This window comes from Scomber japonicus, chromosome 3 (genome assembly GCF_027409825.1).
Source record: "Scomber japonicus isolate fScoJap1 chromosome 3, fScoJap1.pri, whole genome shotgun sequence".
Classification (NCBI taxonomy): Eukaryota; Metazoa; Chordata; class Actinopteri; order Scombriformes; family Scombridae; genus Scomber; species Scomber japonicus.
The window spans coordinates 5,144,175-5,171,551 of record NC_070580.1 but is presented as its reverse complement, the minus strand read 5'-3'; the positions used below and the strand labels follow the sequence as shown (position 1 = coordinate 5,171,551).

At 38.2% G+C, this 27,377-nt stretch overlaps 1 non-coding gene across 1 annotated transcript; it reads right to left on the bottom strand.

Annotated features, from left to right (window-relative positions):
* Positions 1–5,465: 5,465 nt before the first annotated feature.
* trnal-cag (transfer RNA leucine (anticodon CAG)) lies at positions 5,466–5,548 on the bottom strand. Its single transcript has one exon. It is a non-coding gene; the product is annotated as a tRNA-Leu (tRNA).
* Between the last annotated feature and the right edge of the window lie 21,829 nt (positions 5,549–27,377).

Sequence of the window (27,377 nt, the reverse complement as noted above, 5' to 3'; positions counted from 1 at the left end):
GCTGCGGTTTAATTAAGAGGGTTAAAAGCAGTGGTCACTGATGAGAGCTAAGAGGGAGAAGGATGTAAATGAGCGGAGAAGAGGAGCCTGCCACAACATTTTTCATCTGAATCCTAATCTTATCAGAGCTAAAACTGCACTCTCAATGTGGAAACGTAATTACAGGGATTTAAGTGAGTCGCCACGACTACCGGGACGAGGACAAAGCAGCTAATAAAAATACCAGTCGGCGACGCACATCCAGGAGATTTTGAGTCAGACTATTGTATTCTGAGGTGATTTAACTGTCTGTCACAGTGACTCGGTGTAATAACTTCATGAATGGTTTCAGTCCAGCGCTGCATCATTTAATTTTAACTACCATTCTACATGAAAGGGCTGAATAGGACTAAAAGGATAAGTGTATTCAGCTGGCCTGAACAATGACAATCACTCTATCTTTTTTTTTCTTTTTTTACTCAACGTCGTAATTGCTTAAACAAAGTTATTACAGGCACTTTTAAGAACACCAGGCTTGTGTTGGAGGGAATTGGGTGGTGGTCATGGTGATGGTAGAGGGTGGTGGGTGTACTGTCACCTTCCTCCTCCACTGATTTAGCCCGGGCCCCTCCAGCTCATATATCTCAATAAAAGCACCTCGACAGCTTGTTCCTCCTGTAAATTGATGTTTGCTTGGATTTAATTTATTTGGGGGAGGGGAAACATGACTCTATCCTCTATAGTGGAGGTTTAATTATGAATGTATGAAATAAATAAGGAAAGCCCAGGTTGTAATTCATGGTGGCACAATGACCTATGGATGGGCTCTGTTATTAAAATGGATATATATAGAGAGAGGGGGAGATAATGGAAACTAACAGAGTAAATATCAGCTCAGTGGCAGTGCACTACTTTTAACTCTCTAGAATATCTCTGGAACTGAAGAGGAATGCACTTAGGAACGGTGAAGTCCCCCATAGATGCACATTTATGGCCATTTGAGAGATGCTCTACAAGAGGCTCTCCAGTGTGTGTGTGTGTGTGTGTGTCAGTAGTCCTGTCACAATAATTATGTTATGGACTTATCATACAATAACGGAATTATCAACATCATCATATCTATATATCACTTTTTTCATAATTATGGTATCATTACGACAGCGTATTAAAGCGATATATATGCAAAAACCTGGAGGAGGAATATTTCAAGGAAAAACGTGGATATTCTCTGGCATTATAAAGTCACAAATTTGCAGAAAAAAAAATTGAAAAAAGTGTTTTATTCTGCCAAGCAATCATCATCTCAGCTCATGACTTAGCAACACTGGAGATATGTCGCTTGTCGTGCATTATGCCTGCTGTGGGATGCGTCTTATACACCGGTGTGTCCTATTCACCACTAAAATACAATGAGAGGTTGGATCAGGATATGATTATAGGTATGTAAAAAGCCATCCACACTAAGAATAATAACTATAACTGTAAAGATAACAATGTGAGCATCCACACTTATGAACTATAATATCCTGTAAACAGCTGTGGAAAGCATGCGCGCATGCTCCAGCTGTGTCTGCAGCTAATGAAAGTGTGCTGTGTGCTGGGTGAGACTTACTATGACTTGGGTACAATATTTACACACAGCGATAGCTATAATGAAGAGTTTTTGGGACTTGAGTAAACACACCGATACACACTGTATCAAATATGTGAAGTTACTGTGTTCTTTTAAAAGGCTTAATTAAAATAGCCTAATCTGAACCCAGTCTGATTTAATATAGGTACCGGTCCAGTTCAGTTAAGCAAATCATTACCGGAATATGTGTGTTTTATTGTGTTTCAAATCAAAGTAAATTAAGAAAGTTTTGGAGTATAAACGTATGTGTTTATAAATAAACCAGTCTTTAATAGAAAAGTGTTCCCCAGCATGGCACCCTCCACAATAGACTGCATCTTATACACCGTTGCGACTTATACACCTGTTTTTATGCTATTTCTTTTGTATTACCTCAAGGATATAATAAGTGCAACCATTTCTCTGGCTGACTGACAGAGAGAGACTAATGCACACTTTTATATTGAGCAGTCTGAACTACTGTTATGATCTCATATCTGGTGTACCCAAAGAAGTTATAAATCAACAACAGCTGATTCAGAAATCTGTGGCTCGAGTGCTGACCAGGAGCAGAGGGTCAGAACATATTACACAAAGTCCTAACACTGTTTGCCTGTAAGTTTCAAACTCCTTTACTTGTTTTGAAAGGCCTTCATGGTCTCCTAAAAGCCTCTGTGTCTCCCATGCTTACAGTGTAGGAACCAGTGTGGCCCCTCAGGTCTTCTGTCAAGACTCTGTTGGCTGTTTTAAATTGCAGGACTAAAACCTTTAGTGGACAGTTTTTAGCTTCAATGCTCTGAGCTGCTAGAACAGTCAGTCTGAATGATGATATCTATATATGTAAACACCAAACCTTTTCAGCCAGGCTTAAGATAAAGAATGATATATTTATTATTATATTTTATTAATTTATTGTTTCATGATTAAACATTTTATTTGATCTCTTATTTAAATTTGTATATATTTTTCGTCATCTTGCTGACTTTATTAGTCTTTGTCTACATTTTTAATCAATTAAAACAAAAAAACTCACTCTATTGTATTATTAACATAGTGTTCATCATTTCTATTTCTAATGTGCATGAGTCGCACTCTGTTTTACTGTCTACATTTACTCTGTCTTATTATTGGCTTATCAGTCAATGTCAGTCTATGAAGCCCTTTGAATTGCACTAAACTGTGTGAAAGGTGCTATACAAATAAAGACTGATTGATTGATTGATTGATTGATTGATTGATTGATTGATTGATTGATTGATTGATTGATTGATTGATTGATTGATTGCTATTGCTACCAGTATCCATGTGTGGCACAAACTGGATAGTTAGTGTTTTGTAGTTGGTGCAGCAGATGCTACCACCGTTGAGGGATCAGCACTTGAAATGATTTTTTTTTTTAAACTAAACATTCAAATCTGACACCTTCAAGCTAAATTTGTGCTTTAAAAGGTGCGTTTTCTATACAGTATGTGTATTGTTGGAAAAATCATTTAAATTGACATACAGTGGCATGCCAGCATAAATATATGCGACTACATTTACATTGTTAATAATTAAGTTCCACACTAATAATTAGAGAGGAGAAGATAATTACTCTTTGCCTCTCAGATTACAGGTATGAACAAAGGCCCCATTTATGCTTGTCATGGCAACATTGCACCTAACCATCAGTGGCATTAAAGGGCCCAGACTGTCATTAGTTAGTGGTATTATTGTCATTTTATAACCTTCATCATCTGGCCTCTGCATCTTTACAGATCTAGTTTAACCCTTACATATTGTTCATATTCTATGTTCCCCTCATTAAAAGTGTCTATACCTAATTCTGTACCACAGATGTGTTTAGAAAGCATCAATAGTCAATCTGACTGATCAATAAATGTGTGATTAAACCTTGATTCATGTTTCAGAGAGCAAAGAGAGTGTGTTTTTTAGGTTTTTTAGGAGAAAAAACATTTTTTAACCTATTTTACCTTTAAGACATGAAAATATAACATAGCAATAATGAACGTTGAGAAATATATATTATGTAAAGTGAAAATGAGCAGAACTTTATGGAAGTGTAGGGTTTATTGTATAACCATTAGAGCCATCAGTCTTCACTGCTACATCTTAAAAAGAAATCCTCATAACTACTATCTTATTCAAACTATTAACTATTCATTTAACTGAAACCATTTTAATTTCTATGCATTTTGGGCCAAAAGTCATCAAATTTCAGGGAAAAAGACATTGGGGGTGTTTTTACAACTGTCACATATTAAAACAGGTCAGGGCCTGGTGACCCTGATTATTTCTTTGCTTCTGCTGCGCAGATTTTGATCCTATTTTTCAAAAACTGTCCATCATGAGTCAGATGATGTAATAGGAGTGCAATACTACTCTTATTAAACCTAATTATAGTACCAGTCAAAAGTTTGGATACACCTTCGCTATCCATTAAATGTGAGAATATAGCCAAACTTTTTATTGCTACTGTATATTTTGTTAAATTATCACAAACTAAACTGACACACAGGAAAAATGGGGCAGGTAGTGTTGCAGTGTAGGGATATTGTTGTGTGTTGTGGGGTTAATTGGCACCTAGAACTTATTTCTGGCCCTGTGCAGCCTTAAGGGTTAATCCATCCCTGGCAATAAAGCTCCACTCTGTGATCCGTCAGGGAGGGTTAATCCCTAAACTTGTACTTTAGTCAAAGAGAGAAGCAGGAAAGTGTGGCAGACTGAACAGCTACAGCTTATAGTGGAGAGGTGAGAAACACCACCCTCCCACACATCCTGCTCCCGAGAGCTTCAAATCAAAGCTCATCTCACCTCCGTCACTGTGATGTTGCTCCATCATAAAGTACAGCTTTGACTGAGGGCTTAGCAGCAGCAACAGCCTCGCCACCCCGAGACTCCCACACAGGAAGTCTCCTTTCCATGGCAACCTCTCCTCTCCGAGAGCCTCAGAATAAATACGACTCAGACGGGCGCAAGGACACGCAGATGACACACAGATCAAAACACAAACTTCCTGCTCTGTCGAAACTCATCTAACGTATCAAAGGCAGAACTACCGGCTTTGATGTTACTTTCAGATTGAAAAGATGTATTCAGAGAGAGAGAGGGAAAAGAGAGAGAGAGAGAGAGAGAGAGAGGGGTTCATGTCAGATGAGTGGAGCTGATGCTAAACACTGGGTGGGCCAAAACAGCAGTGCCATGGAGTGAAGTGACAAAATCAATGCGTGGGGCTGTTAACAGGCAGGAGTGATAGGGATTGATCAAAAAGATGGGCTCATGCCAGTTTGCTGTATCAGTCGCACGGTGGATGGCAGAAACATCAAGCATCCATATACATATGGCTTTTTAATATTTAATCAGATGTACTACCAATAGAAAGAGATTCACATGTGAGAGATTAAGCACATGAAGTTAATAAACTGTGCCAGCTGATGTGCGTCGTGATACACTTCCCCTTACTCTGCTAAACTTGTACTGTGTGACATGACAGTCACTCACCAACTAAGGGCAAATTCTTGGCCTATCAATACATGTGCAGTTTGCATTATACGGTTGCTGGCCTTGCTCGGACACTAACGGCAAAATGAGTTCACACAGTTCACTCAAAGTATGTATTTGTACCGTAGATTTAGTGAGGTAATTCACATGCTTGGGGGAAGCCCTTGTCTAAGAGGCTGAAGTCAGGGAACGACGGAGGACACTTTTTAAATATAGACTGGCCACTGAGCTGTGAGTGATACACTTATTCCTGCTCTGCTAAACGTGCACTGTGACACGCCAGAGAGCCACTCACCAACTAAGGGCAAATTCTTGGCCTACCAATGCATGTGCAGTTTGCATTACAAGGTCCAAAGTCAAGCTAAAATTCTTTTGTCAGAAGTGGGATTCGAACCCACGCCTCCAGGGGAGACTGCGACCTGAACGCAGCGCCTTAGACCGCTCGGCCATCCTGACTTAAGTCAACCAGGCCAATTGCATTTTTTGATCCAGTACTTCTGGTCTTGGCAAAATTGCACTTGCTGCAAACAAGTCAAGTTCATCCTGACGCCGTGTCAGTCCACAATTGGTCAGGTTGTCAAGCAACCATCAGTGGTAGAATTCTCGCCTGCCACGCGGGAGGCCCGGGTTCGTTTCCCAGCCAATGCAGCCAATGCAGCAGCAAGTTTTCACTCTCCATCGCATGAGTGAGTGAGTGAGTGAGTAAGTGAGTGAGTGAGAGGGAGAGAAGCAGCTGCCCCATGGATAACTGAGGAGACGTGACAGTGGAGCAACTTGAACCTGTGAGTTATGGTCTAACTAGTCGCCGTCCACTTATTCAAAGTGCTTAAACGCTCTATTTTAGTCAATGTGTCAGCTTCTATTTTTACGGCGGATCATATTTCCCTCACTACAGGTCTGAAGTACAGGTCCGAGGTTTAGATATAAAGTTTATTGTGACTTTGCTACTACTGTGTGGGCTAACAAAATAATAATAATAATGATAATAATAATAATAATGATATAGTAATTTCAGCATTCTGGGGATATAAGCTGTTATCTGTGTTTGAAATATTACCATCTGTATTTAAACTTTAAATAGCCTAATCATAAACCAGTGTTTTATTTATTTTGTCAAATAAAAAATTATCCTGTGAAATAAGTTGTAGACAGGAATCGAAATAGAGAATCGGAATCGGAATCGGAATCGTTAAAATCCAAGCAATGCCCAAACCTACTCAGTACCCACATAGCCCGCATTTAACCCATGTGGGGCCCACATGGACATGTTGGCTGGGTCAGATGACAGAATGAATGAATGGTCCGAAAGTCAAGAGTGAAGCAAGAGGCTGTGTGTCAACAGATATCCCCCACAGCACAGGAGGACAGAGAGAAAATCAATTATGGTTCCGGAGAACTAAAGAGCTCCTGTCGACCCCCTACCCCCTACCCTCCTCTTCCACTGTTCACTCCATCACATATGAGCACAGGCAGAGAAACCTTCAGACTCACAGCACTGTAAATACATTCCACGGGGGCATCGCTTCTCACCATATTCAAACCAATTTGAATTTATAATGCACAAGGCTGTGGAGGAGAGATTGTTGGAGAGCAGAGAAAGCCCCAGATGTGTGTCTTGTCATTTAAAAGAAAGGAGGGAGGAAGAATCACTTAAGGATTGAGAGGAATTCTTTTTTCATGTCTAGGTTTGAGGCAGTTGGGGAAATAATGAAAAGAAATGCATATGTTTCATCATGCAGCGATAAACTCTCTGCCACTGTCAAAGTCACAGTTTTATAATGAAGAAAGCTATCAGAATTGTCTAAAAACTGTAATAATAAAACTGATGGATTGGTCACATTTTTATGACCCTGTATATTAAAAAAAGTATAGATGAGTCATAAACGACCTACTTCGGTGTGCACAGGCATCTACTTTGCTGGTAGACTTGATGATGCCCATTGCTATGGATACCATTCAATCACTGCAGGTCATGACTCTCTGAGACATACCTTAATGTCGGCGGTATAGTAAAAATAGCTGCAGTCAAATTAAACTTGTGGAATAACAGCTGGAATTTGTCCATAGGGCTTGTTATTTCAGGGGTTTACCTATAAATTTTACATTACTAAATAAAATATAATCTTACTGTGCATTGAAACAGAGCACAAAGGCATTTTTAGAGGCAGCACACTCTAATACATACATACAGCACCAGTCAAAGGTTTGGACACAGCTTCCCATTCATTTCACTGAGAAAGTGTGTCCAAACTTTTGACTGGTACTGTAGTCAATGGAAAGACTTGATTAGAGGCAAATGTGTTTCCAGAACGGTGCTCACTGATGTACAGATGCTGTAGTTGAGCTGGCAGACTTCAAATTCTATATGCACTTATCATATGATACATAACCTTGATCATTTGTTTAACTCAGTATTGCCACACTTCACATTAGCAGCTAAGAGGCTATTCATGTCACATTGGCTAAACAAGTAGTGTCCTCCATTCCTCACTGTGTACGTCCTGAGTGGAGACTGCAGAAGAATTAAAGGTAAATAACTCTGTCACCAACCATAATGACAGTCTGTGTTTTTACACAAGTAGCACCCACTCACCAATGCCCCCACTCCCCTTTTATTATGATGCTATTATATTATCATTATATCAGTGGTATAAAATGATCTTCAAATGACAATAATATTGTTTATTGTGATTATTTCTGAGACAATATAACGTCTAACAAAAGTAGTTATCATGACAGACCTAGTTGATTACACCTGGTACTTTATATTGACAATAAAATGGAAAAAAAATATTCCATCACATAATGAAAGGACCCACAAATAGAAAGAAAACAGCTATAACAATGATAACGTATTAGTATTTATGAGTATAATGGAAAGTTATACATATCAAATGAAGAAATGCCAATCATATCAAGTATAATGCAGTCCCATCAAAGGCTACAACGAAGAATGTTGTAAAAGAAATGGTTTATCAATTTCTTCCTTCAGATATTAATATATTAAGGCAACAAATTTGAACATTCAGCAGATTTGACTCCTGCAGTTGTTTTTAAAAGGTTCTTACCACCTCTAACAGACTATTCAACATATTCTGTTCCTTATAGCCTCAAAAATCATTACAGATTTTTCACCTTTTTAAAAAAACTTTATCAAAGGGACTCAAGCAGCATAAGTGCATTATCTTCCCTTTTCCTCTTCACTTAGTATCTCGCTAGGATCACACACAACAATCCCACATCACACGCTTCAACACGCATCTCTCCATACTTTAATTACTTCTCTCCTGTGTTCACTGCTGTGAATGAAAATGCCTCCTCTTCATCCTTTATACAATTACTACTGTATGTTTCTGCTGTCCATAGAATCAATGCAGGCTGGAAGTTTCTCAGAATAATTGAGTTTCAAAATCCAGCAATTCTTAGCATTTGATCAAGTCATTTTACAGTAATTGGCATCTAAACCAAAGATATTCCAATATATTAAATAACTAACTCCTCTACTTTAATAATCTTTTTCCAGTGAGTCTCTGTAATGTGTTAAGTGTTTCTGCAGCCACACTGCTTAATGCAGAGCTTGATTGTGGAGTACATTACCAAAGCGCAGGAGGCGATTCAGTTTAGGCCGGCAGGTGGGTGATTGCTATTACAGACGCATCTTTCAGCCTGCGAGCGCTTCGGCTGCCTCAACAGAAAAAAAAGAGTGTCGTGACTCAACGCTCGAGGTGGTGTTTCCCTCGTAATCCCGTCCTCCACACGCTAAATGCCACAGTGCTCTCTTCCTCTCCCCCACCCGATGTCTGAAAATAGCTCCTCGCCACAGCTCTGATGTCTTCTTAAGCACAGGAGAATAGGGCAGCATGGAGGAAACAACTCTCCCAGCTGGGTTTTTCAGCCGTGCAGAGCAGAAAGTACACTTAACGCTCTCCAGTTGCCTTGGAAACCTGTCTGTCATTAAAAGAGGATCAATACACTTTTATCATTTTTGTGCCTCTGCGAGCATGTGTTTGTTTTTAACTGAGTGCTTCAAACTTTTCTAGTACATCTTGTGCCATCGGTATTCATCTCTTCCTACGGGTTATCATTCCTGTCAGTATTTCAAATATTAACTATGGTGTGCTGTAATGTGGTTTGTGTGTGCATTGTGATCAGTGAGTACAGCAAACACTCTAACACTGAGTAGATATTGTTGTGTCAGTGCGCTCCATCATCGACAGCTTGTGTAAATACAAATCAAAGTTTAGACAATCTGCTGTTGTTCCATTCTGAGAAGTCTACATGTCTCTGAAATTAGGACATGAATATATTACTAAAAAAGTTTGATAAAGTTTCTGTTAAATTCACAGTCAACAAAGCTGGCTCACCAATTGGGCAAACCAGCAATTGCACTGGAGCTCCAAAAGCCCTGAGCAGGTTTACTCCGTATCATTTGGGTTTACATAATTTGATCCATTGCATATTTGTTAGAAATCTACATCAATAAAATTCATCTTGTGGCTCTGGTCTTATAGAGGAACTGAATCTGGTTTTAACGCATACATGGTTTGGTTTTATATTGAGTTCATTTGTTGTAAAATTGGGTTTTTATCAAGATTCACACAGAAAACTAAGGTAATATTTTTCCATCATAGGAGTACTGTAATGTAAATGCAATGTAATGATTGTCCTCTATATGAGTAAGGGTTCATCTCCAAAATTCCTGGATCTTACACTTCCCATAATGCAACCTCTTTCAGACTCCACATCCCCATTTGGTAACACACAGATGCATTAGAGACCTTAACTCAAAGTACTAGTAAAATCTCATAATGAAGAGTTACAGTAGCCTTAGAAATTGCTCTACATTGTTGTGGTAATTGGCTGAGAAGAGAAAGTCAAAGATGTATTTTGGTGTTAAAAACAGAGTTATGTGTCCTCCTCAACAGCCCCCATGATCAGACACAACAGAAGTATTATCAGTAACTAGCTACTCTGCTTTGCGTTTCTATGGAAACAGCTTTGGTCCAAGCTTACTTTCTGGCAGCTGTTGACAGCAAAAGTCATTTAGTTGGGAGACAAAATAAGTGGTTAAAGGAAACATACAGTTTATTACAATGGGAAGCAATGGTCATCTGTTCTGTTGGTTATGCTAGTTGTATAAGTTGAGATCCTTCCTAACAGTTTAGTATAGATGAGTAGCCAAATAACCAGACTGAATTACCCTATGGTTTCTTCAATATTGCAGATATCAATATTGTTATCTAGTGTTATGTGAGTTGCTGATAGGGCTGGGGATCGGTATTCATTACAAGGTATCAACCGAAATAAATCAATACCAAGTAGTATCAAAATTTCTCCCGTCAAATAATATATGCGATCAATCCTTTTTGCACCCAGAGCTAGAAAATATGACTATTTGTATGAACTTGCTCACAGCAGTTAATGCAAGGCTACTTCGATTCAATGCGACATGTGTTTGGCCCACTGCCGCAGCAGCTACAACCGGTCTGTAGTGGTGAAGTCGTGGTGAATTTGAGTTAGTGTGCTTAGCAGTTCAGTAGCCAAGATGCCACCGAAAAAGGCTCTAAAGTGTGTCTACAATACACGCCTGTTACACCAGATAAAAGAAAGTGCACTAAATGTGTAATGGGTATCGAATGGAGTACTCAATTGGTATCAGTATCACTTTAAGGGTATGTAGATTGGTACAGGTATCGTAAGTTTTCAAACGATATCAACATCTTTCAGTGTGAAATGTCAAATGAAGGATTAAATCCAAGTGTCAATTACCATGACTTGAGGCTGAAGCAAATGCCTTATACTGCATGACTGCAATATAGGACCATAGGACCCCCATTCAAACAGCCTCAGCTTCTCTCTACAAATACTAAATCAGTCATTATTTTCTGAGTCGTCATGGTTTCAGTCTCTAAATTTAGACCTTAATAAGTATGCTGGTGGTAAATCTGGAAATTATTACTCCATTAATAAGATTTGAAGACTTAGAGTAGCTTTGATGTGTACCCCCATCACCAAAGTTACTAATATACATTCCTGGTATCCAAAGGCATCAGAGTCTCTCTCTCTCATTGACAAGCTGTCTTATTAGGAAATGCTCCCTCGAGCTTCAACAAGCATAAATGACAGTGCAGGAGTAGCAGCCAAAGACACTTGACAAACAGAGGAGGGTCTGGGAATATGATTTATAGGTGGCTGATCATTAAATGTGTGCTTTACGACCCTGTAGAGGAGTTTCCCTTTCACTGCTGAAGTTGTTTATGTTCTCATTTAAGTGCTAGGTTTCCCCCAATCAATATTATTAATATTCAGGAGACACACAGTATGACAGGGGGTTTAATTCCACTTTGGTCATCATTCACATCTAAACACATAAAATATATAAAAAATAAAACTAGATAATTGGCTAAAGAGAATCTCCATTTGCTTTTCAACCTGTCTTGCGAAATAATGCATGAAAAACATCATCCTGCTTTGAACACACACATGTTGTCGCTCAGACCCGTCACGCTGACGTCTAATTATAGGCAGAACATGTGGAAGCCCTCCAGGCTCTAGATACACACATAAACAAGAGGCTCAGTGAAATGGTGGCTTCAAATTGTTTCACGCTGACAGCCTCAGGCTAATACGCCGCTCACTCCTCTGCTCTCTCCAAGGTGGGAAGGAAAAAACTGCCACTTTGTTGGACCTGCTGTCAGCAGCTGAGGTGATGATGGCGGACCGATCAAAGGTAGACAGCTGACAATCTGAATTTCATCAGAATTGGATCATATTTTTTTATATTGTTACTGTAGAACTGGGTACTGAGAGTAATTTTTAACATTTTATATCTCCAGAATGCTTTTTTCTGTATGTAGGCTACATCTACACATGGGAGCTTCCCAGTACACCCACAGCTATCCACCACTTGCCAGGGAGGAGCTCCAGTTGAAGGGTAAAAGCCCTTGTCCAAGGACAGCGTCATGCTATTTTGAGGCATATCAGTGGGGCTGCCTATACATTATCCCAATCAGCCTGCAGTCGAGAACACTCCGACCTCCCAATGTTAGTGGAGGTGATGAGGTCAAGGTACAAGCTTCCAGCAAGCAGTGCCATCAATGTCCATAATGACTTCCATATTGACTCACAAATCAGCACACATTTCATTCGAATCACTGATACTGACAGGCAGCCAGATAACAGATAATATAAAACCACCAAATAAAAGATATTACAGACTCAGACTGTCACCAACACGACTGATATCACTAATGTATGCAGATGATGAACTGCTATGCTTTATTCACAAAAGTTGCCGCTGCTTAGTCTCCTCTCAGTGTGTAATTACAACTAATTGTTTCATTTATCTGTTCAGTTAATTAAAACACACTATTCTGTGTTATTTTTGCATTTTGTAGATGACACTAAACAAGCTCTTTTAGGATTTTGTGTTTGGTTCGATTTGTCTGCACAAACTTAATAGAGAAGCATGGATGTTTCACTGATATCGCAACTGTGTGTGCTGTGTGCTGGACTTACGAGAGTGTCCTTTCCAGCCTGCTGCCAGTCGAGCCGATGATCTCCCCCAACGTACAGAACATCTGACCCAAGAAGTCCTTCACCAAGGAGAGAGGAGACCAGCACATAGTTAATAAAGCACAGTACTACTGTACATATAAGGCTTCACATCAGTGCATCATTACAGTATTAGTGTAGGAAAGCCATTATGAAGCCAATTTTATATATCTACATCTTACAATACAAAGGTCTCTATATATCTTTAAATCACTACAGTTTATTTGATACAACACAAACTTAACACAATTTAACACTGTATTCTGTGGTATGTTTTATACATGCTACATATTATTCATTTACTTACTCCCATGTTCTTTCACTCATTAAAACTGGTGACTAACAAAACAACAAATAATTCTGTTCAGGGACTTTGAGATTACAGTGGTAGTCTCAGAGACGAGCAGATCTTCTCACAATCCAGCCCAGATGGACTTTTATCTGTGGAACATTGTGGCTTCCTTCACTTTTAAATCAGTTAAGCAGCCACAGAGACACACCGAAAGGTCATGTTTAACAGAGTGGTAAGACCTTAGCTCAGGTCAGGAAATGTCCAGCAGGTAATCAGGAGAAATGAAATAAATGGATACAACGTGTGACATGTGAGCCTACCTTCTGCTCGTCCAGTTGGGGAGGCAGTAAGAAGAGGCAGACACATGTTAGAGGAAAAGCTGGAAAGACACAATGACAATACTTCAAGTTGATACTAAAAAATACATTTCCTCCTTTATTTTGGGTGGAATCACTGTTTGCTACTCAGTGACTTGTTCTGTATTCATGTTTATCAATGCTTTATCACACATCAGCGGCTGTACATTGTATCTACATTAAAAAATACATCTACATTCACATTAAATCTAATTAAATTAAGACAATCCAGTTTGTGGAGCCATGAAAACTAACAAATGGTAGTAAAATATTTTAAAATTAGTAAAATAAAGAACAAATATTTGAATAGAGTAGCTGGTTATATCATGATACAATCATTTCCTTTAACCTTCAGTTTGTTAAAAAAATAAAAATCTTTAGGCCTATTTTTCTTTATATTACTTGATGAAATGTTTAACTACTTTGTTTTGTCTTCACATATGTTTTAGCCCACTTTGTTAGTGTTAGCTTCCCGCTAAACTGTCTTAGCTACTAGCACAGTTTATACAGTGCCACTTCAGTAGCACACAGTATGGATGATTAAAGGCATGTACACACATACCCGGGTATCTTGAAAAACGAATATATTTTCATGCGTTTTTGCCTTTCATCCACACAAAAACGGAGGGGGGGGGGCGTATCCGTTCTTATAAATACCAGCTGCATGTGTACATTATCTGCACTAGTGTTGTTTTATGTTAAAGATAACTATAGCCAGCTAGCTGAAAAGGCTGATGCTCAGTGTGTTTAGTGACAGTTAGCAGTGTTTTCGAAGCTACTGCAGCTAGCCACCCAGTCCTATAGATGTCATCACTGATTTTACACACTGAGATGTTAAACCAATTTATTTTACCCACTAATATAAGATAAAGCTTTATAACAACCTTTCTAGAAGTTAAGGAAAACATAGTACATTTTATTTAATTTTACAAGTCATAGCCAGCTGTATTATTTATTCATTTATTTTCTTTAGGAGGAGCTTGAGCCAATCTCAGCTCACATTGAGCAAGAGGCTAACACAAGTATTTATATTTATTTGTTTGTATTTCTGATTTTATCTAATCATCTTTTACTTCCTGGTGTTCGTTTCAGGGCACCATACAAGTAGGCTACATATGTCATTGTCGAACATAACAACAGAAATAGTCAAAAGCTTCTTACATGTTTGGAAAGGTTGGAGCTCCTCGTATCCACATTGTATCTGCAATTTAATACAAAATACTGACGTTAGGTGTTTTCCTTTTAAATACACACTGCAATTACTTAACCACCTCCAGAAAGGAAAAACAGAGAGCACAGCCTTCAAGAAAACATAAAAACCCTCTTAACTCCTTGTATACTGCACTCTGACATACAGGCTTCCCTGGGAATAAAAAGATAAAAATCATGTCTGCCAATTAAATAATTAGATACAGTGTTCATAGGCGGGATGACTCAATAGTGATATAAAATAAATATATGAATATGGAGCAGCACTGCAATATAATGAACCCTGGTATCATTGTGCAGATTGAAGTCATTTCCACTATGGAAGACATGTTACTTATTTCTCCTTTTTAAGGCTACTGTCTCTCCAGGGACTTCCTCTTAAGAGCCTTCACGAGAGGCTTCTTTGAAAAAGACTCTGCTCATGTTTGACAAAGGAAATCTACTCATGTGTCGAATAACATTACACAGACACGATGTATTCTTCAGCTCCTCACCTCTCTCTGGATCTCTCCGTTACTCTCTCTGCCTTGCTCGTTTGCTGTCAGTATCTTTCTGAAGTCTACAGTGAGGAGGAAGGACGAAACCTATCTTTTCACCTTTTTTCTGATCTCTGTCTTTGCTTCAGTTAGGCAGCCACATATTTAACCTGACAGTTACCTCCTATCCTCGCTCCTGCAGAAGTTGCGAGGCTACCAATAGCAGATGGAGGTTCATAAAGAGGTTGTAGAAGGAATCTAAGATGCTTTCTTTATTTGACTCAGAGGAACAACACTGATACTTCACTCTAAAGACATAGCCTACTGTACATCTCAGTAAGTATGCTCAGTAAGTAAGCTCTCAAGAGGACAGGCAGCCTTGGAGAAGATGAGTAACAAATTCTCTGTGTTGTATTGTGTGAGTATTGTAGAGTGATGCCCTGTAGACCATCTGTTCCCCTGTTAGCCAGGGTTAAAGCCAAGCTAAGACAACTGGTTGACAAACTTAAAACATTTCAACAGCAGAGACTTTCCCCGCGTCTTCATATACTCAATACATTTTTGCATTTCAAACAATAGTTTGCAATAATGAATACTTGGGAGGACAGTGTGTTTTTGTCCCAGGATCCTTTGCCTTACTTCCCTTTTTACTCTCTCTTTCTTGGTGTGTAACCATAACCAACTTCTAAACACATTTTCAGCAGGAAAATATACTTTGTAAGAAATACAAAGCTGCCCCAGATTACATTTTTCTATAAAGCAAAGAACATTTTAATGCTATTTTTACAAGAAGTTTCTGTACAATGTCAAAAATGTACATTCATTTTGTTATGATAACTGCTTCTGGTAACTTAAGCTTCATTAGCATTTTACGTTTATGTTAGATGCATTTGGTAAAGCCAGATATCTTCTTGTGCTTCAAGTGGCATTATCATTACACAAGACCCATCGATTTTCTCAGTATTTCAGCATATCAAAGTATTACCATCTATCTCTAACCTTACAAAAGTGATAGTAGCTTAAACCTAGCATGGGGGAAACCGTTCATAAAACTGCATGAAAGGATACCTGCCGTTTTTCCAAATTGGGCGCATTTATGCGTTATTCCAAGATGGTTACCCTTGTTAGCTATTTTTATCTCCAACAGCAGATTCACTCAGTCAGTCCAGCAGAATATGATTCAAAATGATTTGATGCATTATGCATGGTAGGAATATCTACAAACATTCATAGTCCACAGAGGTGCAATTTACACCTGGTATTAAAATGTGATCTGTATCTGGATACATTATAATGACATCTGATCAGCTGCTCTTTGCATTTACACCTCGTATTAAAATGCCTTCTTGTTTTGAATCGAAACTCAGTATGAAAATGAAAATATGAATCTCAATATGACTTGGAAATGCCGCCACCACAAACGTCACTCATTTTTAAAATCACTTTTTTGTGAAAGAAGATTTCTTGCTACTGCTACTTGATTTAGCTGACAGGAAGAGGCTGAGCTAGTAGACCTTACCACTTAATGGAGTATTTATTTTCTAATAAATGTGGTCATGTTGATAGCATACACCTGCTTAGATCCAATTACAATGAGAGCCTGACCAGCTCCAACTGTGGTCTGATTGATCCAATTGCATTGCAATCACAAATCATTCTGAGTACATCTACATCAGCATGTTTTTTCATTAATCCAGATACAGATTACATGTTAATGCCAGGTGTAAATAGGGTATTAATGACTTTAGTGATCCCTTTTCATCAAGCACAACCAACATTACAAAGTTTATCATCCAGTAAAACATCTCACAGGGATGTATAGTTTGAGCATGAGTCAAAGGTGTCTTTCATGTATAGCCATCAAGTGCATGTTTAAGACCCTTTTACATGGTAATTATTTTAAAACAAGTCAGCTAAAGACAGCTTGCTAGCTACAGCTAATAACTACAGCTATAGAAACACAATCTGCTAGTGACAGCTCATTTCAGCCAGCAAAACGGATGGTTGCTGGGTAGAAATGAGAGGCTCCTTTTTTATTTTTACTCATATCTGAAATTAAGAAACCATTGTTTAAAATGTTTTCAAATTACCTGGAATTTTGTTGGTGACTAAAAGGGCAGCTCTTAGCAAAATATCTGAATATCTGAATAATTAGCTACAACTTCAAGGCTGATGTGAATGTTTTTGAGGATTTTTGGTTTAGTTTAGTTTTCTTTTTTTACACTTGGTTGTAACAGTCTGAATGATATGACTTGACATCAAAGTGTCACTGTGCTTCGTTCACCCTAACCATTGAACCTCCTCCCTATTCACTGCCATATAAAACCATCCTGGATCTGCAAAAATATGGTGAATGACCACAATCCAGCCAACAGTTATGTTTCCTTCAAAAATATTTGGCAAAAAAAATTAGTCTGAGACAGGTTTTATCAACATCACTCCCTCTTCTGCTATTCTCTGTCTCCTCTATCTCAAATTTTCCCTTATCCTTCTCTCTTCTTTTATATCGCTTTTCTGTCTTCAGTTCTTGAGACACTGAGGAGGGTCCCGTAGTGCTGTGATGGACAGGTGAAGGTTCTGCATGGTCAGGAAAGACATAGCGTGACGGGACTGACAGCTGTGTGATGACCTGACCCACCCACACCCCATGCATCAGGAAAAAGTGTAAATGCTGCTTTCAGAGTTTTCTGTGCATACCACCTCTTTCTCTTGTCACACTAATTGAGAGGGCAATAGTTATTTTGGTAACTGAATATAACCACAGTATCCACTATGATCACTTTTTATTGTCTATTGTTTTTCTGAGTTTCATTTTTCTAAGTTCAGCATATGCCAAGTGTCGAGTTATGGGGTATTGAAGAGGGAACTAAAAGCTGGTAATAATGGAAATTATGGAATTGAGAGGAAATGTAAAAGAGGTACCAGCTGCATATACCACAGACTGTGGCTCTGCACCCAAAAGTGCCAAATGCAGTGCTCTCCATTCAAAACAGTCACTCCATACCTCCCCTACCACACACACACTTATGTCATATCTTTATCCTCGATGTATCACCACTCCTCCATTCCCCCCCAACCACTCTTGCTTCGTAGAATTCTCCTTCACCAGGCAATGTCAAATTGAGCTCTATGCCGAGCAGATGAAATTACCACACAGTAGGATAAGCCTGTGAGCGATGGCCAAATGAGATTTGAGTACAGAAAAGCAATAGAGTTGCTAAAAAATCTAATGACCTTCATTTACATGGCAGACGGCAGCGAAGCTAGAGGGCTTCACATCAGAAATGAAGGTGAACAATGAAAACAGTTTGTGTTTTGATACAGAGGGAGTCAGCTTCATATTTCTTTTTATCACCCCCTTCAGCACGCACCTTCATTTCCTTTGTGTTTTTTTTGTGTGAGATGCACATACAGTAGGATTCAGAATCTATAAGAGAAATTATAAAGTACAACATCCATTTCTATTGTAGCCGAGACTTCCAGAGTTTATTAAAAACTTGGATTCCCTCCTCTTCATGGCTTTACGCTACTTATAAAACTTGATGTTAAGTACATTACACTGCTAATTTACATCTACGTTAAGCTGAGTCATATAGTCATCATGGTGGTGATTAGTAGTGGAATCGTATTACTGTTGTCTAAGTGTCAGCTGTGAAATCAACGCAGTAATGAAGGGTTACATTGTTAACAGCCATCATGATTTGCTGTGTGGAGGCACAGTAGATCAATGACAGACCAGAGCTAGTCAAAGTTCATTTGGGGACTGTTAAGTATCATCGCAAAGGTCGGCGTAGAAAACATTAATAAAAAGGGAACGCCGCTGTGCCTCCACACATGGCAGATCATGATGGGCGTTAAATATCTAACCCCTCATTACTGTGTTGATTTTCTCTGGCTGACAAGAATGATAAAAGTGTCATTTGTACACACCCACACAGTCCTGTGGAGAGGTCTAATCAGCCAAAATAATTAAAATTACCCATGTGGGCATTCCATGGGTTCAACAGTAGTCGAGGCAGGACAGGAATGTTATTAATCCTAATTGAATTTCCCCCTTATGGATCAAATAGTTTAACAAATCATGAGTCCCCTCATCACAAAGTACTAACATGGTTGTGCTAAAAGGGTGTGAATTCAAAAGACAGCTCTGAGACTGAAGCCACATCTCTGAGGTAATTCTGGGAATAATGGGAATAATGAAACTTTCAACATTTAACCCTCCCGTTATCCTCGGGTCAATTTTAACCCCGGAGGATCACAGGTGCTAACTAAAAAATGAGGTACAATTTCATTTAAATGAGGCCTATTGACCATGATTTTTATGTGCAAAACATGTGGTAGTAAGTTGGAATGAAGTTGGCTAAAAAGGTCTAACACACAATTGGGTGATAATTTATACCTTATTCTTTCTAAACTGTCAAACCAGATCAGGATCAGTTTTAACCTGGGAGGAAAAAAGTTGCATGGTCAAGGGGAAAACAACAGGAGGGTTAAGAGCATTTTATGCATACAGCTCACATGTGCTGCCCACTTTGATATGACCTCAAGAACTCCTGGCAGGACACATTTTAATTGCTTCGTTATTGAGTCTCATTAACTTTTAATGACATTTGAAATGTTTCGAGACAATGAGCAGCATCACATTGAATATTTTTTCACCTTCAGCTGATCGGGTTGTATTTGATGCATTTCTCTGTATGTTCTCGTATACATTGTACATGTGTGTGCTTCAGGATTGCCAAGAAAGAAGCATAAATTAATTTAAGAAGGTGTATGTTGGAAGTAAATGCAACCATAATGTGATTTACATATTCAGTTTGCAGTCTAAGCCTGGAAACGGTAGCGTACATATAAAAACCTAATTACACACCACGGCACGCTACGTTAAGTTACGGTCTGATTCATTCCTTTAGGGTGAAGAACAAAATGTAGAACAGACTTAAATAAATTCCTCCACAGTAACCACTGATTGCAACCCCTGTGCTCTAAGTGTGCTGGAATTTACAGTACAAGCTCTCATGGCTAGATTAATGTTCTTTTACTAGCCTACATACAACTCTACTGGGTCTTTAAGAAGCTCACTCTACTGCCAATGCAGAAACTAAAGCAGTTTCCTACAAATTTAATGTTTCATTCATATTTTATTGTGTCGAGTTTAGAGGCCTCTGTGTTATGTTGAAATCTGTTGGAAGACAACTATCTCTAAATACAGCTATCGTCTACCATCCCTCTGGTCCCTATTCACAGCTATTTTAAGAACTTTCTAACTTAACTTGTTCCTGTAACATTATCATTTAAGGAAACTTTAAAGTCTGTGTAAAGTAAGAATAAATATGTGTTCTGAGTTTGACCTACCACAGAAAAGTGTGTTGTTAACCACCCTGCCAAATTTGAATGATTAAAAAAATCACAATATATGAAATTAGGCTTCAAAGTTGTGTAAAAATCAGCCTCTTTCTCTGCTCCCAAACACTGTGGGCGTGGCCGCCTAGTTCGCTGAAACCCCGCCTCCTACCAAGTGTCACCTGTCAATCAAAGTCACCACCTCTGACAGAAACATGGACACTACGTCTGAGAGCTTTCCACTGCTAACTCAGCTGCTAGCTCAGTGGCTAACTCAACTAACTGGCTAACTGTAGACTGTAGTAGTAGTAGTGTGTGCTGAATGTATTTATACCTCTATAGCAGTAGGGGCGGGTTTCTGCAACACAGAAATTTTGAAACACAGTGTGTGAAGCTTAGCTCCACAATTCAAATCTACATTTTTTTTAGAAATACATTAATGACCTATTTAATGTGTTTAGAAGAAAATGTCTCAATTCACTTTACACAGTCTTTAATATTCACCTTGATGTGAAAAAAAATCCCCTCACCTTGATGTATTTTGTTCTCATAGACTCAATCTGTACTTTACATCAATGACCTGATGATAGGTCTGGTCACATTTAAAACCCATTTGACTATATTTTATTATATTCTCATTCTGTATGTCTCAGTCAAAAGTAAAAGCCTGAAATGATGCAAACGAATTCTGGCTGTTCTTACTCTCAGCAAATCCCATGAAAAGACCAAAACCAACAATCAACTGATCCACTGACAAGTACTCTTTGTGTATCTAAAGCATGATGTATCTTATTCCTCTGTGCCAGTCGAGCTCCATTGTCTTACAAAAACTAGTTAAAACACATCAGTGAGCCACACTGTTGAGCTGGATGACATTTTCCTTCATTACCATGAACACACACGCTGCAGTTTATTTTGACTCAATCCCCTAGTGTGATAATTAGACTCAACTTCCATTTCAATTCAGAAAGTGTAATGGAGAAACTAAAGATATTTGGTTAAAAAACTGCTAATAGCAAGTAAAAAAGGCTATTACAACAAAATAAGGCGCTCTACGACCAACGGCCAAAAACTGTTGAAGATACCTTCTCAATAGAAATATTGACAACATATATTAAGACTACAAGAAGCACAACTGGAGGGAAAAAGGAAGAAATGGACAGACTCAAGACTCAAAATGGTGACATAAGAACAGGGCTGCCAATTAATTCACCAACAGTACTGCATGAATGATGAAAGTGTGACATTTCCAAAAATGTTTTTTGTGTTTGTTTGTTTTAGTTTTTAGTCTTTTATTGTCATTTTTAACCCTTACATACTGTTCATATTCTACACCCTCGCAGTCTGTTCCAGGTCCATTTTGACCTGGTATAAGAATCCCCTCATAAAAAGTGTTTATACTACATTTTAAAGACAGATCTATTTAGAAAGCATCAATAGTCGATCTGACTGATCAATAAATGTGATTAAACTTTGATTCATGTTTCAGAGAGCAGAGAGAATGTATTTTTTAGCTTTTACACCAAAAACATCTACTATCACACAATATCATGTCCTATTTTACCTAAGACATGAAAATATAACATAAAAATATAATATAAGCAATAATTATGGAAATGTATTTTATAACTTTATGGAAGTGTGGGGTTAGAGCCATCAGTCTTCACTGCTATCTCATAAAAAGAAATCCTCATAATTACTATCTTATTACAACTATTAACTATTCATTTAACATAAAGACATGTCAATATACGAGTCAAATTTGACCCAGAACAGCCTCAATGGACAAACATGTGTAGCATCTATCCCTAAAGTGCCTTTGAGACCACTTTAGGGAAAGTCATCACATTTCAGAGTAAAAGACATTTGGGGAGTTTTTACAGCTGTCAAATGCCAAAACTGACCCGAACAGTATGTATGGGTAAACACTGCAAACCCTCTGACAATAAAAACAAACCAGGGAATAAACCAAGCTTATATGTATCACTTTAATAATTGGACGTGTTCCAAATGTGTATTCATCCACAGCTGAAAGTAGGTCCACAGCAAATTCATAATTTTCTCCTGTTTGAATAATGTTTGCTAAAAACTACAATCCCCAACTGTCTTTAAAAATAACACTATACATTTGTGTCCTAAATTAATTGTGATCCAATTTTATAGATTTACATCTTCAGTAGGAACCAATGGGCTTGGTGGACCAGCACATTAATTGTGGTCTTGTCATGGGATTTGTTGGCAATAAAGAAAGTATCGAAAAACACCGGCATTATCCTTTAATAATACTTTAACATCTAGTGTACACTGCAGTCTTATTTCAAACCTTTACTGTCAAACCAAAGCATGTGATATATGCCTTGGAAGGCAAAAAATAATTGATGCACTACCAACAACTACCTGCTATATTTGGCATTTAAATAAAATCTGAACAAATACTCACACGATGTGTTTCCAGTGACAATACCTCAAATGATGTATTGCTCTTTTTGTCACACGTCCATTCATCTCACATTCCCTATAGAAATAATACATCACTTTGCTCCACATCTTTCCTGTGATTCAGTGGGCTAAAAATAACCTGCATGGAGAGCTGGGCGTTTAATAATTGATTCCCTCTGCTGGGATGCTCCCTTTTATTGGAATCCCCTCTCATGACCCCATATCAGGGAGACCACGAAGCTCTCCTGAGACTCAGTACAATCCATGCTGGAATATGGGCCATGCTGGAAAGAGACACAACACTCATTTATTACTGTTTCTAACACCATTTTTTCGCCATTCTTGTTGTGTAGCAATGTGAGGGTAGTCTTCCTCGGTCAATATTGGTGCAAGGAGATTAAAAAGTGACTAATAAAAATGATATTTCTCAGCATATTATTGAATGAGAACATATTAGATCATCGTGTGATTGTTGCATATCTCAGCAATGCCAGAATAACATGTGCATTCATTATTACATGTAGATAATGACTTAATTATCTACCATTCCTCCCCAACAGAGCTGATCTACCAACGTTCTATCAACAAGGAACAACAGTAAACAAATTGTGCATACTACTGAAAATATGTCTGAAACTATGACTAGGATTATTAATTATTATTTTAATGTACACTACTGTGGAATATCAATATTTCATGTATACTATTACTTTCAATTCAATTGTGCAATATTTTTCACTTTACAATCTGTGCAATAACAATATCAAACTGAGGTGTATTACCATTCAACACCAATATAATTGATATTATATTGTACATAATGTTTTTACTACTATTGTTTTTATTGCTTGTGTACTTACATATTATTTATTGTTTTTTATTCTTTCTATTGATGCTCTTTCTATTTTTACTATCCACTGACTGCTGCAATACTATAAAGTATCCCACCATGGGACTAATAAAGGAATGTCTTATTTTATGTCACTATTTTTATGTTTATTCAAATTTAAATGCCCATATTTGGAGATCTCCCTGGCCTGATGCAGTGTTTTTTTCATTTCTTGTGGAGAGAGATAGTAAATATATTAGAAGACAGGTGGAATGCTCTGCAGAGCAGGCCCTTAACCTAACTGTGGTGGATGATGGGACTTCTGCTCAACTCTTTATGTTTACATGTATTAACCGTCCGGTTGTCTTTCCGTCAACCGTGCCACTTTTGTCCTCCTGGCTTTAAATTGACCCGGTCTGGTTTGACTGTTCATGAAGCATAAGGTATAAATGATCACCCAATTCTGTGTTCAACACTTCATTCCAACTTATTGCCACAGGCTTTCCACATATTTTTTTGGAAATCTTGGTCAAAAAGACATTTTTTAGTTAACCATCCTGCTGTCCTCTGTTGTTGTTCTCCACATTGACCCGAGGACAACAGGACAGTTAAGGAAAGTGAAACAAGCAAAACTGAAACAAGTATTTACCTATTAAAGCCAAGGTTTATTTAAACATGACAGTGTTTTGAGTATTTACTTGTGTTCCATTAGTCGTGGGCTCCTGCCAACTGTGCTTCATAGAAAATAGCTAAATTGCAAAGTGAATTAAATTGTAATTGGTTTGAGGGTTAAAAGCACTTGTTTTACTAAAATGTTAATAATAAAGTAAAGCTACTGTCTGCTATGGCTTAATTTGAATGTACTGAAAATATTAAAGTGGAACATCAATGTGTCTTCACGGGTATTAGGGAGTACTACTGCATATGTGAACAAGGTTGTTTTATGTCTATTTCCCAGAGGGTAAAAAGGTAAACGCTCCATGTGGGGGTGGGTGGAGTCTTTTACAGTGGTGCTGGCCCTGCTCAAGCAGTGTTTTTGAAATATGTCTTGAACACTGTTCTCACCTCTCTCTGCAGGGATTTCCAATCTGAGGCATTGCAGCCTCCATACTAGGTAGAGATGTAGTTTGTTAGTACGCTCTTTCCGTGGGGCCTCCCCACTCACCCACCCACCTGAGGATAGGTGGGTGGGTGGTGGCTTCAGGGTGAGTGCTGAGAGTAGGAACTGTTACAGTGACTAAGACCTGTTTCCACATACATATGGGCACATCAGTATTGCATTAAGACAGACTTGAAAAACTCAGCTCTATCCTTTTATATAACATTGAAATTAATATTTAGTCATAGTATACATTAAAGAATCAAGTCTGTTCATTTTTTAAAGGGAAAACTCATAAAAAACTTTCTTCTTTTTATATAACTTTAACACTGTCTATACTGTTGATCTAACCTAGTATCACTGTCTACACTGGACATTAATGTCAAAAATGTAGCTTTCTAATTGACATTTAACTTTCTAACACACCAATCTGTTTAGACTGCAGCTTCTTTTCTTATTTACTGAGAATTGGGATTGGTTCAATCAATGCTGCAGCCCGGTGCTGTTGACGTTCACCGTTATTGACCACATCGTGATGGTCGGAGGGGTGAAGAGTACCTCTGATCAATACGAGGGATGTGATAGGCTCTTTGGGCTCTTCTTCTACCTGACCCCCATGCTGGGTCTCTCCTCTCCACTCCCTGTAGAGACATTGATCGCATCTATAGAAAGAATTGCTGTTTGGTAAAAGTTGGTAAAAGTTTTTCTCTTGTGTCTTCCTGTATCTACCTGCGGTCTCCTCTGTGACAGACTCACATTAAAAGCAAAGTTTAAAATGGATTAGTATCTAGAGAAGAGGCTATGCACATCTGTAACAAACAACAAACAACAGTAACACTATTATCTTTGAATCCTTTGGGATTGGTTGGGGCATCAACAGGCAGCAGAGATGCAGTGTCCTCATTTGCAGACTGTAAAATTAAACTTTAATTCTGCATACACATATTACACAGTATCTTTATATACTTAAATGCCTTGAATAATGAGCTCATGACAATAGATTCAAAAGAAAAATAGACTGTGACAAATGTAAAGGGAAAACTAAGAGGCTGTGTTTTAATGGATTATCAAAGATGATTGATTCATTTTCAACAATAAACTAAATACTTGAATAGTAAATAAATGCTATCCACACAAAGGTTACCTTTTGTCACTGCTAGTTGATATATTTTAAAATCAGCTGACTTTGGATCAAGAAATTACTATTTACATTTCAGCCATGATTCAGATTTCCATTTTTTTGCTATCCAACACTGTGAAACTAGCTGACATGGCTTGCTGGCAGGATTGCTTTGCTCAGGGGCAGTTTGGCAATCCAGGAGAGACAGACTGTGCTTGTCTAAATCTGCAGACGTGCCAACAGCTGTGTGTGAAACTGTATTTAAGCACAGCAGTGCTTTAAGCTACATGCTAACATTAGCATGCTAAGAATTCTCACGCCGATAATGCTAACATGCTGATGTGCAGCAGGTCTAATGAATACCATGTGCACCATCGTACTTAAGTGTGTCAGCATGCTAACATTTGCTAATGAGAGCTAAACATAAAGCACAGCTGAGAAGGGCTAGCCAATATGACCAAAGTTTTATATCCTGATGTAGTTTATATCATATCCCAATAATGATACCTATCCCAATGTAGCACATTTTAATTCACTGAATAGTTGGTCCATGTGACAATTAAATCAGTTGAGTTACATTACTCTAAGTCCAATAAAAGCTCTGCGAGTAAAAAGCTGGACAGAAAATGAAAACGTGATTTTTTGAACAAACTGAAATTTTGACTTGATGATAACGCTGGAGTTATATCAGGAATCACCACAGTCATCATGATCCATATATGAAAGTCTCTTTAAAATTCCATAGAAAATCTGTCCAACTGTTGGATAACACCAAAGTGGTGGACTGACGGACAGATTAACCAACATCTCCATCTATCTATAAAGCTAGAGTATTACTGTAGCTGGAAATTAATGCAGGCGCTCTCTGTTCTGTTTACACTGCATTGGGTGCATTGCATGAACAGACATCCAGTCCATTTATGCAAGGCACCACCCATTCACATGTTTCTCAGCATGGTCAATAGTAGACCCTTAATACTTATTGGACCAAATTGATTCAATCCTGATATTAAAAAGTGTTTGTGATACCCAGAGAACAACATAAAATCTTTACTGCTTTACAGCCATTTCACTTAATGACTAAATGTGAAAAACAGATTTGGGCCACGTGGGCATCACATGACCTGCAATTCTGGCTATGGCCACTATGACAAAACCCTAACCTGGTTGAAGTCAGAAGAAGCTGACCAATGAGACAGCTAGTACAGTCCAGTCTTGTCCTGCAGCTACTGATGCAGATACATTTATTAGTAGTTCTGGCTTATAATCAAACATATAGGCATAATAAAGAATGCATTTACTGACTGAAGTAGACATTTTCTACAAATGGTTGGTAATAGAAATGTTCATGCTAAAGAGTAAAAGATTCTGGGGAAAAAATGGCAAAGAAATGTGAAAAAGTTTAAGCTCTCATCTTACACTGTACTGTAATACATAATGTTCCAGCATTTACTTTATTTCCTCTATTTTTCATATAAATTGTGGTTTCAGGTTCTCTGATGGAAACCAAAAGAGATGCAGAAATTTGTAATTGTTTGCTGATTTGACGTCTAACAAGAGTCATCCAG